The 12,751-nt window shown below is 45.0% G+C and overlaps 1 long non-coding RNA gene across 1 annotated transcript in view; it reads right to left on the minus strand.

The window, feature by feature from the left end:
* Positions 1-4,153: 4,153 nt before the first annotated feature.
* LOC123950501 overlaps positions 4,154-12,751 on the minus strand; it is a 28,245-nt gene continuing 19,647 nt past the window's right edge. The window contains exon 4 of the long non-coding RNA XR_006820241.1: positions 4,154-4,260. This is a non-coding gene — a long non-coding RNA (uncharacterized LOC123950501). The remainder of the gene's footprint in view (positions 4,261-12,751) is intronic.

Here is a 12,751-nt window from a genome sequence, read left to right on the forward strand (position 1 = left end):
ATACAAATCTGGGAGGAGTTTTGTGCCAGAAAAAAATGAAACCATAAAAGGGAACGGGGAGAATATGACAAGAGTTTGGGCTTGGAAGATCTCCCATAAACCCCTGATCTGTTCCCCCCCCCCCCCCATAACCCCGGTAGGAATCAGGTTAGGTAATAAATCTTGCAAGTGTTCATGTCTGATCCATTCTGGCTTTAATGCTGAGGGAAATCCTCTAAGTCAAGGCCTCAGGCTGGTCAGCCAGTCATTCCCAGGGCCCTGGGTAAGGGGTCAGAACCCTACCGGTGTCTTGCTGCTTGGACTGCTCTGCCCGCTTTGGCCATTTCTGCAGGGAATTAGGTGGCCCAGAAAGAGTGTGTTAGTTTCCTAGGGCTGCCTTACCATGTTGCTCAAACAGGGTGGCTTAAGAAAAAAATCATTATCTCCTAGATCTGGAGCCTCAGGTCCAAAATCAAGGTGTTATCAGAAACATGCTGTCTCTGAAGGCTCGTGTCAGGGATCCTTCCCTGACTCTCCCTAGCTTCTCACGGTTTATTGGGAATCTTGGCTTGCAGTAATAACACTTCAACCTCCACTGTCCCGTCGCCATCTCCCCATGTGTGTCCATGTGTCATCTTATAAGGACACCAGTCATGTTAGATTTGAGACCACTCCAGGGACCTCATCTTTTTTTTTAATTAAAATTCAATTGGCCAAGGTGTAGTACATCATTCGTTTTTGATATAATGTTCAATGATTCATTAGTTGAGTATATCACCCAGTGCTCATCATATCACGTGCCCTCTTTAATGCCCATCATCCAGCTATCCGAACCCCCACCCCACCTCCCTTTCCACAACACTCAGTTTGTTTCCCCAGAGTCAAGAGTCTCATATGGTTTATCTCCCTCTCTGATTTCTTCCCATTCTGTATCCCCCCCTGGATCCCTATAGTCCTCTGCACTATTCCTTGTGTTCCACATCGGAGTGCAACCATGTGATAATTGCGTTTCTCTGATTGACTTATTTCCCTTGTGCCCTCGTCTTAACTTGTTTACATCTGCAAAGATCCTTCTGCATGTAAGGTCTCCTTTTGAGGCACTGCGTGTTAGGATTTCAGTGTAAGAATGCGCTGAGGGGGAAACATTCAACCCGTGACAGAAAGGGAGCAGAATTCAGAGTCAACGAAAATAGATCAAAGGAGAAATGACCCAAAATGAATAGTCCAAGTTCATTCACACTTTATATATACCCACCTGCACTCTTGTGACAGTCCTTCCTTTGTCTCCTCGTGTCACTTGCAGTCCCCACACCATCACAGTTTATCTAAGAGATAAGGTGCTGCCAGACTTAGAATGAGAAGGTACAGCTCACCAGGACTGTCCTGCTGAGTGTGTGACTTTCTCAAGTTGCCCACCTGAGCACCTGATCAGTGACCTTCAAATGAGTGTCCCTCAAACACAGAGCAGCTTATGCATGGGTCACTTGAGCTTTGGTGAGGCATTCACAATGGGCAGGAGTTTCCTCAACACGGGAGAGAACTACTTCCTAGACAGGTGCTGGGTCCAAGGTACATCTCTGAGCTCCCATCAGTCTGCAACTCAACCTTAAGTACAGGCAAAGGGAACACTCATCTATAAATACCTAGGGAACAGTCTGGAAATGGCACACATCCCTTCTGGTCACATGCCACTGTCCAGAACTCAGCTATATGTATGGTCACACTCAGAAGCCAGGTTGGCTGAGAAACGAGGTTTCTAGCTGGGCCATATTTTCCACTAAAAATCAGGAGTTTCTTATTAAAAGTAAAAGGGTAGAATGGGTATTAGTAGAAAACTGCCACATACTCTATATACATATTTTTTATATTGTGAACATTTTCTGTGCCACAATCGTTCAAAGTATCACTCTAGTAAATGCATTGTTTTCAACCACTATCAAACAGTTGTATAATAATTTACATCATTATTTCCCTCTTACTGGACATTTTTGTTAACTTTTTCACAGTGTAAATAATGTTGCAAAGAACAAACTCATCTTTGTGCAATTCTTTGATCATGTCCTTATGATAATCTTCTAAAAGGCTTCTTTGAAGGCAACACATGGAATGGGAGAAGATATTTGCAAATGACAGTACAGACAAAAGGTTGATATCCAGGATCTATAAAGAACTTCTCAAACTCAACACACACAAAACAGATAATCATATCAAAAAATGGGCAGAAGATATGAACAGACACTTCTCCAATGAAGACATACAAATGGCTATCAGACACATGAAAAAATGTTCATCATCACTAGCCATCAGGGAGATTCAAATTAAAACAACATTGAGATACCACCTAACACCAGTTAGAATGGCCAAAATTAGCAAGACAGGAAACAACGTGTGCTGGAGAGGATGTGGAGAAAGGGGAACCCTCTTACACTGTTGGTGGGAATGCAAGTTAGTACAGCCACTTTGGAGAACAGTGTGGAGATTCCTGAAGAAATTAAAAATAGAGCTTCCCTATGACCCTGCAATTGCACTGCTGGGTATTTACCCCAAAGATACAGATGTAGTGAAAAGAAGGGCCATTTGTACCCCAATGTTTATTGCAGCAATGGCTACAGTCGCCAAACTGTGGAAAGAACCAAGATGCCCTTCAACGGATGAATGGATAAGGAAGATGTGGTCCATATACACAATGGAGTATTATGCCTCCATCAGAAAGGACGAATACCCAACTTTTGTAGCAACATGGACGGGACTGGAAGAAATTATGCTGAGTGAAATAAGTCAAGCAGAGAGAGTCAAGTATCATATGGTCTCACTTATTTGTGGAGCATAACAAATAACATGGAGGACATGGGGAGATGGAGAGGAGAGGGAGTTGAGGGAAACTGGAAGGGGAGATGAACCATGAGAGACTATGGACTCTGAAAAACAACCAGAGGGTTATGAAGGGGCGGCAGGGGGGTGGGGGGGGTGGGCGGTTGAGGAACCAGGTGGTGGGTAATAGGGAGGGCACGTACTGCATGGAGCACTGGATGTGATGCCAAAACAATGAACACTGTTATGCTGTAAATAAACAAATAAAAAAAAATAATAAAAAATAAAAGGCTTCTTTGAGGCCCCAGAACTCGGGTATTTGTTACAAAGACCAAATTAGCCTGAATTGCTGATCAAGTCATCTTTGAGAAAAGTGGATTTTCCATGTTCTTGGCACACTCTGCCCCTCCCCCATGCCCCTTTGCTTTGGCCAGCTCTCTTCCTAGGCCCAGAGCTGGATATCAGCAGCAAGGTACTCGGGAGATAAATTGTTTATAGCCAGACATGCCATTACTGGATATTTTTCAGGGAGTTTGATTCGAAGGGCTTGCCTTGAAATTATGTGCCATGTGTCTCTAAGCCATTGATATGCACTATTTTTACTCATCAACTGTATTTGCATGCTGCTTTATAATATGCAAATACTTAGCCACACATGATCTCATTGGCTGGATCCAACAGAGATTTTTCTGAAACACAAATCTGATAGTACCAGTTCCATCGCTTAAACCCTTTGAAGTCTCCATGGCACTCTCAGGTTCCAGTCCAAATTCCTTAACATGATTTATAAATCTCTATGACTGCCATGTCACTTAGCTTTTACTGAAGAAGGAAAAAGAAAAAAAAAACACTCAAAATTTATCTGAATAAAATAATAGCCATTTATTTAGCTCATGATTTTATGAGTCAGCAATTTAGGCTGGGCTCAGCTGGGCAAGTTCTTCTAATGAGCTTTGCTGGGCTCACTCACGTACCTGTGGTCAACAGCAGGTCAGCTAGGCAGTTCTGCTTCTGAAGAGAGTTGACTACAGGCCAGGGATGATCAAGAAGACACGGGGCAAGTGTCTTTCATCACCCAACATGTTATCATAGACTTATAAAATTGGGTCAGTCTCCAAGAGCAGCAAGCAGATTTTCTGGGAAAGCATTTTCGGAGCCTCTTCTTTTTTTTTTTTTTTAAAGATTTTATTTATTTATTTGACAGAGAGAGATCACAAGTAGACAGAGAGGCAGGCAGAGAGAGAGAGAGGGAAGCAGGCTCCCTGCTGAGCAGAGAGCCCGATGCGGGACTCGATCCCAGGACCCTGAGATCATGACCTGAGCCGAAGGCAGCAGCTTAACCCACTGAGCCACCCAGGCGCCCCGGAGCCTCTTCTTGATCTTCCTCTTATAGTTGCTAATTTCTCATTGGCTGAAGCAAGTTCCATAGGTGATTCAGATTCAAGGTTGAGACGAGAAAAGAGATGTACCCTGTTGATAGGAGGAAAAGATGATGTGGTCATCTTCACCATCTACCACAACTTCCTTTTCTAGTCTCATCTCTTTGTGTCCCTGTTTTCTTCTGCACGGACTCTGTTCCAGCCAAACAGAACTGCTTACAGCTTCCCATCCTGCATTCCTCTTTTAGGCTTCCAGGCTATGGTTCAGCCTAATGCCTTGCCTGCTATTCTCCTCCATTATTCACATAGCTGATTCCAACTGGGTCACATCTTAGATGTCCCTTCCTCCAGGAAGCCTTCTCTCATCCCCAAGGATTATTTTATGGTCTTCGCTGTGCTTCCTCTCCCAGCCCTTACCATGCTCTGTTACAAATGTCTGTCTTGTCTATTTCTCCTACAAGACTATAAGGTCCTTGAGAGCAACATTTGTTAACTGTTGCGTATTTGGTACCTAGGGCCAAATAGTGAGAGCATGACAGCTCTTACTAACAGCACATGAATCAGTGAAAGAAAACAGGTGTAGGAAAGCTTTTTGCACATCTGTAAGCACCCGACATTTCATGAGGATGGAATCTGTGAGCTGGAGGGGACCTTAGTTATCTTTCTGTCCATGTATAAACCCTTGGAACATGGCTACTAATTGCTCCTTAGTCCATCAGGCACAGCCACAGAGATGAAAAAGTCTTCCCTTTAGCAGAGCTCATTCTATTGCTGAACAGTTTTCAGGCTCAAAACTCTCTTTCCAGTTGAACCCAAAACTATTTCCTTGTGCCTTGCACCTGTTGTGTGAGACCGTCCGTCTGAAGCCTCAAAGGTAATCTAGTTGCCACACATTAGGCCTCTTCCTCTGAGATGTAGCAACTGTTCTCCTAGCATGTTCTTATAGCCCTCATCATCCCGCTGGCCCTCCTCGGGACTTGCCCAACATATCTCAGCTTCTCTTGGAAAATGACATCCAGAGCTGGGCAAGATCTTCCCCTGGGATTGAGAGATGCATCTCCCTGTAAACCAGTCATCAAGACCGTGGTGGCAGCTGCGAAGTTGAGGAGTGTTGGGAATCGGAGCTCCCATAGAAACGGAGCTCAGGCGCAAATCAAAATATTAGGATGACATTTCTAAAAAGCACATTTCATCTAGCACTGGCACGAGGACAACCTGTGTCTTTTTTTTTTTTTTCTTTCTTTAACCTATTCTTAACATTTGTATCCAGGTCGTGGTCCCCAAAAGTTCAAATTTTCCTGATTTCAAGTACATATTTCTGGTAGAAAGTGGCAAGAGATATTGAAGTGGGTTTCTGTTTATGAACAGACTATAAGCTTTGGAATGAAGCAAACAGGGATCAGACAACTAGGTCCAAATGCAGTAGGTGTGTACATTAAGGAAGGGACTTAAACCTCCCTACGCTGTGCTTTTCCTCATCACCTCTGGGTTACTGTTAGGATCCCATGTGTATTTTGAGCTTGCCACGTGTCAAGCTGAGTGTATTAGGCTCGTCTTGCAAGAAGACAAAATGGAGACTCCGAGCGTTTGTAGAAAGGATGTAGAAAGTCATTTGCTAAGCATCCCAGAGCTAGTAAGGGGACGTGCTGAGCCCTAAAGCCAAGCTTCTTTAGCTCCAGATCCCATCCCCCAGTGAACACTCCCGCAGTCTTGGCACCTGCATCCCTACCTTGAAAGAGCAGCGGGTGATTCCTGTCACTAAAAGTGATGGATAGGAGCTGCCCCGGCTCAGTAAACACAGGGCTCACGTGGTAGCCGGGCACAGCCCTCAGTGGTATGGGCCTGGCAAAGACTCCACTCAGTACAATACTCCGTGAATCTCTTTGAGGTTTGGCAGCAGTGACCGGTTTTGTTGCTATATTGGCACACTTTCCCAGAAATAGATTAGAAAGCAGGAAAATTTTTTAAAGGCGGGGGAGAAAACCCACTCTGATGTGTTATTTCGCTAACGGCCTTAACTTTGTAATAAATAAAGACTGCAAATGGGAAGCAAATGCATAAACTGAAAATACGCTGAGTGAATCATGGCACGCAGTATGTACAGTATATAAATATTCATGTTAAATTACCTTTTACTCCGACTCCATGGTTCTCCTGTGTGCACTTAAGGCTGAGTGGTTTCCGTAGGCCTTAGTTACCGACACAAATGCGTGTGACTTTTGTGAGAGCTTGAGGAGTAACTAAGGACTATTAGCACAGGCCTGAATAATGCCGGATCCCAGTGTTAGCCCCAGAAGCTCAAGCACCCTGTCTGCTTTTGGCAAGAGAACAGTAATCCAACTCCTGGTCTTTCCTAGTCAATGGAAACTGAGCTGAAGGAGAAAATCCTTAATCTTAGCAACAGCAGAATCTGGTATTTGAGCTGCAGAGCTTAGAGGAAAAAGGAGGAAAAAAAAAAAGGCCTCGTTGAAAAGTTCAAATCTAGGTAACCAGTTTCTGAAAGAGTCTTTTGTGTGAACTGGAGATGGGCTGCTTGGGCAAAGAGAAGTGAGGGCCATTCAGGGAGGTGCCTGAGCTTTCAGGAATGCGGTGCAGGGTTGGTTCCCTTCCTGTGGGGAGAAGCATGGCAGCCCTGAGAAAAGCTGGTACAGGCTGACACAGCACTCCTTGGGAAAGCCAACAGGGGGAGTGAACGTGGGAGGCTCAGCGGGCTCAGAGGCCAACGTTCCCTCCCTTCTTTAGCTCTGGCCTCCCAGTGACCTTGGGGTTAAACTACAGTCAAGTCCACTGGCCAAGATAACACTTATCTCACTCCTCCCCCCCCCCCCCCCCCCCCCCCCCCCCCCCCCCCCCCCCCGCTGCATGGTGAGCGGCTTCCCACCGAAGGGCATGTTTAAATGAGAGCTGTTGGAATTTCTTACCAGGACACGGAAAGACATGTTGCAATCTTTCTCCCCAAGCCCTCCCGGCTTGTGCCTGCCTAGGAACGCGAAGTGTGTGGAACCTGTAGACTGTGTGGTTGTGTGTGTTCACATCATGCTAGGTAAGTATCTGAACGGAAAAAGGATCCTACACAAATTCTTATATATATATATATATATATATATATATATATATATATATATGTGGAATGACTTTAAAGCATTAAACTTGGGGTGCCTGGGCAGCTCAGTCTGTTAGCAACCGACTTGTGACTCTTGATTTCGGCTCAGGTGAGGATCTCAGGGTCCTGGCATTGAGCCCCCTGTTGGGCTCTGTGCTCAGCGCAGAACCTGCTTGTCCCTCTCCCTCGGTTCCTCCCCACCCTCATGCTCTCTCTTTCTCAAATAAATAAATAAATTCTTAAAACAAAAAATGTGAAGCCTATGTTTCTTCTATGCCTCATGGGTGCAAACTCATTACATCAGCATTTCCTTCACATTAGAGAGTATATAGTCCATGAAGTTAAAACTTCCTAAGTATAGCTTTGGGTGTGTGTTCCAGTTAACTCCACAAGCACTTTCAGAACACCTGTGAGGAGGCAGGGATTCTATCCAGGGCCAACGCAGCTCCTGCAGAGAAGAACGGAGACCCCCGAGTCAGACCAGGTTCGGATTCTGGTTCTGCTACTTGGACCTTTGAGACCTCTGGTAAAAAATGCTGAAATTTGTGGTGCTTCAGTTTCTTCATCCATAAAGTGTTGGTAACAGTGTGTCATAGGGCAGTTGTGAGGATTCAGCAAGAGAGCATGTCCGGGACCCAGGAGCCTGATGCCTGTTTGCTGGGATTGCATCTCCGATGCCACCGCATGGACAGCAGAGCCTAGCAGGGAGCCTGTGGGCCGAACAGAGCGTATCGGGGTGTGAGGTCTTGAATGGGGTGTGAACACAGTTCCAGGGAAGGGAGACACAGGGAAACTAGAGAGAAGAGCTGATGGTGTGGAGTGTGGAAGGGCAGCCTTCCCGATGGAGGCTCAGTAGGCGCAGGTGGAAGGAGGTGGGAACCTGAGACGTGTCCATCCACGGCACTCGATCGAAGGAGGATTGGGAAATTGTTCTATTTCCTGTTGGTGTTAGAGAATCTTTGTGAAGTATCTCTGGCTCCCTATTTTTGGAGCATTTATGACTGTTTAAGATGAAACATAAAATTAAAAATTAAAAACTTAAAAACCAATTAAAAATAGAACAGAACAGAAAATAGATTTCAAGGGAGAGAGCCATGCCCTGAATGCCTACAGGTCCTTTGCATGTGTGATTTCTTTTTACTTACTCAAAATAACCTCACAAGAAAAGCATTATTACCCCCACCTTAACAAATGGGGAAACTAAGGCTTGGAGAGGTGACATGGCTCATTTAGGTTCACACCATCAGTAAGAAGGGGGAACTACGGTGCCAACCCCACCTTGATTAAGGAATTTTGGCACTGGGCAGTAGGAAGACAGGCTCCCTTCCCCATGCCAAAGGACTCACCAGTTTTTTGCTTGTCTGTCAATATGTGGAATGCTCCTATGAGGTAAGACACAAAATTTACAGAAATCTAGGCACCATGACTGGTTCATGCTCACATCAAAAGCTAAGGCAGAAGGACCGTGTGGAAGGTCCATTAACACCAAGACTGGGGATGGACCTATCCCTACGAATCTCTTTGATGAGAGCTCCTGTCATCTTCATACACTCTACATCCCACACATACTGCCTCGTGGCAAATTGAGTCCTCTCTTCCTAACACTCCAATAACCCAAATAATCCTTATTCTTTTGAGAACCATTACCTTAGTGATCAGTAGCTTGAATCACATTTCCTTTATAATAGCATATTCACATGCAACCCCAAATGGCAAAGAAAAGATGACAGGAGTTGCAGGAGGTGGGATGGGTTCAAAGAAGTAACCTGAGCATTCCTCGGGACCAGAGAAACAAGTCGGATTTCTTCTTCTACCAAAGGAAGCACAAACTCATCATTACTTGGGCATGGGTGAGGACCATGTGTATAACCCCTGTTGGGCCCTGCTCCATCTGCTTAGCCCTAAAACACTGCCAACTCTTTCACGTCTGATCTAGAACACAGAAATACTAAGAGTCACAGTTGGCTTTCCCTAAATACTCTGCACCAGGAACTATGCCCTTGAGGTCCACAAGCCTTAGGTCACTGCACTCTGTAATCAGCTCGACCAGGCTGTGAAGTCCGTGCTGGGTATCTTCCCTTTGCCCTCCACCACTGTCCCCGCCCTCTTCTACATTGCTGCCTTGGCCCTAGGAGGGATGGTCTCTATAGCTTGTAATACCTGCTTTCTTGCCCTCTGGCTTCTCCTTGGGTTGGGCCAACAGGCAGCCTCAGGAGAGCAGGGTTGGGGAGAAAGGAAGGAAAGGAAGGTCAGGTCCTCTCTCTATGAGGCCACCTCTGGTAGACTAATGTCTTGGCTTTTCTCAAAGAGGTCTTTGCTAAGCCCCTCTTCCCCCTTTGAGTTCCTGTCCCTTGTCTCTTCCCTCTTTCCTACTGGCTTACATGTAACCACAGCTCTGCTATGAACCTGAGCTACCTCACTACCTTGTGTGGCTTCCTGAACCACTTCTGTACATTTATAGCTTCCTTTTTTTTGTAAATAAGACCTGTTTGAATGACCCTAACCTAAGTGCAGCAGCCTCTATTTCCTGTCAGGATCCTGAGATAGGCACCACGATTATACCCATTTTACAGATGGGTCTTCTCACTAAGTAAAGCCATGTGTCCAAGGCCTCATAGCTATCCAGTGGCAGAACTGGATTTCAAACCAGCCCACATTCTTAACTGCTGTAGGAACAGCAGTGAATAGTTCTGGACAATGCAGGCACACTGGACATCCTGGGGACAAAGCCTTGCACCTCCTCACGGGAACATGCGGTGGGAAGAATGACACAGGGCAGACGGTTTGCACCCCGTCAGCCTCACTATCAGTCAGAGCTTTCCCAAAAGAAAGTGGGCAAAAAACAGACATCCTCACTGGGCTTGCTGTCCCTGCCCCTGGATTCTCTCTATGATATTGGGGCAGAAAACACCTACCGGTGCAGGGAGGCTGGGAGGGACCACCAGACACATTGAAATCCTGGCTGGGAATCGTATTCTACAACCCCATCAACCTTTCTCTAATGGCCCTGGTTGAATTAAGGGAGGATCCCGTTGGGACCAATAGACTAGAACAGATGACGGTTGATGGTTTATTCCAAAAGGAAAATCAGGGCCACATTTGACCACCCCCAACACTGAATTCATTCACTAGACCCTTGTTGAATTCATAGCCAGAACTAAAGATGCCACTTGCGTCTGAGCAGGGCAGACCTCAGCATGCAAGTTTCTGTCTCCCACCTCAGGAAGCTGCATCATCTTTATTTAATTCTGCAACACTGAGCCTCCCTCTGCAGCATGAGGAATTTATCATCTCAGGCCTCAGATTAAGTGAAAAGAATTTTTTTTTTTAGCTAAAATAGTTACGTATATACATTTCCATAAATCATTTTACCATAAATTAGGAAGAAGTCTACTTCCTCTGCCTAAAGCAAAAAAGATTTTAAGCGACAATTCTTGACAGTGCCTTCTTCCAAGTAGTTCTGGAACCTCTTGCGCCTATCTTGGGACTCAGCGTACTGAATTATGTTGACAGATCATCTCCGGCCCTGGAAAGTGAGGTCCTTACAGGCAGATCCTGTACCCCCTTTATCTCTCCATCTCTGGCCCAACACAATGCCCGCATACAGCAGGCACTCAATACACATTCCAGGAGAACGCACGCGGATGCCCTCAGAACATCCTGGGAGTGCTCCCATCGGCGTGTGTTATGCAATTACGTGTTGACTCATCAGCCTCATCCACGAAGGGAGATACCATCTTTTATTTAATTTTATACCTCCCATGTTTGGAATATCATGACTGCTCAAAATATATTTTGTACGGAAAAAAGAGATGGCGGATACAGCAAGCAAGAAATAAAGCTTCATTGTCTTTGGCCCCCTTACACAGCGTGGACATATTTAGATGGCTCTTTGGATTGGTGTCAGAGGGTTACACCCACTGTATGTCCCAGTCATCCCACAGAGGGCTGAATTTCCATCCTGAATTTGCCTTAAAGAGAGGACAATGGAACGGAAGGGTTTGATAAGCAGGATGCCAGTGGGGCTGGTCACAAGAGTAACAGCCTTTTCCCTTACCCAAGTCAACTAGTTATTCCTAAGATCTCAGGTCCAGTGCCCCTTCCTACAGGAAACTAGCCATGGTTCTCCAACAGCAGTCATGTTGTTTTCCTTCAAACACTTCATTCTGCATGTTACTGTACATTCCTTGGTGTGATCTCTTTGGCAAGTGCCTGACTCTCCTGAAAGTTCCATTCCATCGGTGCATCTGTTTTGTTCATTATTCTATTCCCAGGACCAAGTGTGCTGTCTTCCAATGAGGTGTTCAGTAAATCAGTACTGAACGAATGAATGAATAAATGAGGAGTGAATAAACAAATCGTCACTCTATGCTCAACTCATACTGGACCACATTCTCTCATTCCTGGTCCAATGTTCTTTCTCTCAGTACCAGCCATTTTAAATATTGTCTTTTATGTGTATGTAGGGAATTGAGGTTTTCCATGAACCAATCACTCTGACCCGCCCTCCCATCTGTTCACATGGGTGCTGTCCCTGCAGGTGGCCTATCCAACATCTTGGCTACCTCATAAAAGAAAGCCGTCAACTCTAACGCAGTGTTGGTTTGTTTGTTTCTAAACCAGTGATTTTTAAACACGCTTTCTGTAGAAGACCACTTTTAAAATCTACATCCAACAAACTATCCAAATAATATCCAAATAATGGAATATTATTCAGTGATAATAAGAAATGAGCTGTCAAGCCATGAAAAGACATGGAAGAAACTTCAGTGAAAATTGCTAATAAAAGAAGCCAATCTGAAAAACCTATGTGTTGTACGATTGCAATGATATCACATTGAGAAAACTGTGGGGACAGTAAAAGCTCAATGGAATCCAGGAGTTCAGGGAGGGCTGAACAGATAGAGTACAGGACATTTTTAGGATAGTGAAACTACTCTCTCTGACCCTGTCATGTGCATACATGGCATTATGGGTTGGCCAAAACTCATAGAATGTCTAAGGAATGAACCCTAATTTAATCTATGGACCTTAATAATAAGGAATCAGTATTAGTTCATCAATTTTAATGAATGTACTACCCTAAAGGAAGAGAAATAAAAGAGAAAACCTGGAGTGGAGAGGAAAAGGGAAACATGGGAACACTCTGTAATTTCTGCTCAATGTCTGTCCCCGTAAATCTAGAAGTGCTCTAAAAAGTCTACTACTTTTTTTTAAAATCTGCATCCTCGCTGGTCACTCAACATATAAAATATGAGACTAGATGGATCCTAGCTAAAGTAGGAATGCAGTCCTTCCCACTTTCTATCTACAAACTCATCTCAGACCTCACTTTCCTCCTTGTGGGTCCCTAAGATACTACTGTGGCTTGCAGTTACATGAAACTTTCCGTTGCTTTGCCTAACCCCCCAGCTCCCATCCCCACCCCTACACCCCAAGTACGCCCTAAATAGTCTGACCCGATTCCCTGCTCTGTAGT

The sequence above is a fragment of the Meles meles genome, chromosome 1 (genome assembly GCF_922984935.1).
Source record: "Meles meles chromosome 1, mMelMel3.1 paternal haplotype, whole genome shotgun sequence".
Classification (NCBI taxonomy): Eukaryota; Metazoa; Chordata; class Mammalia; order Carnivora; family Mustelidae; genus Meles; species Meles meles.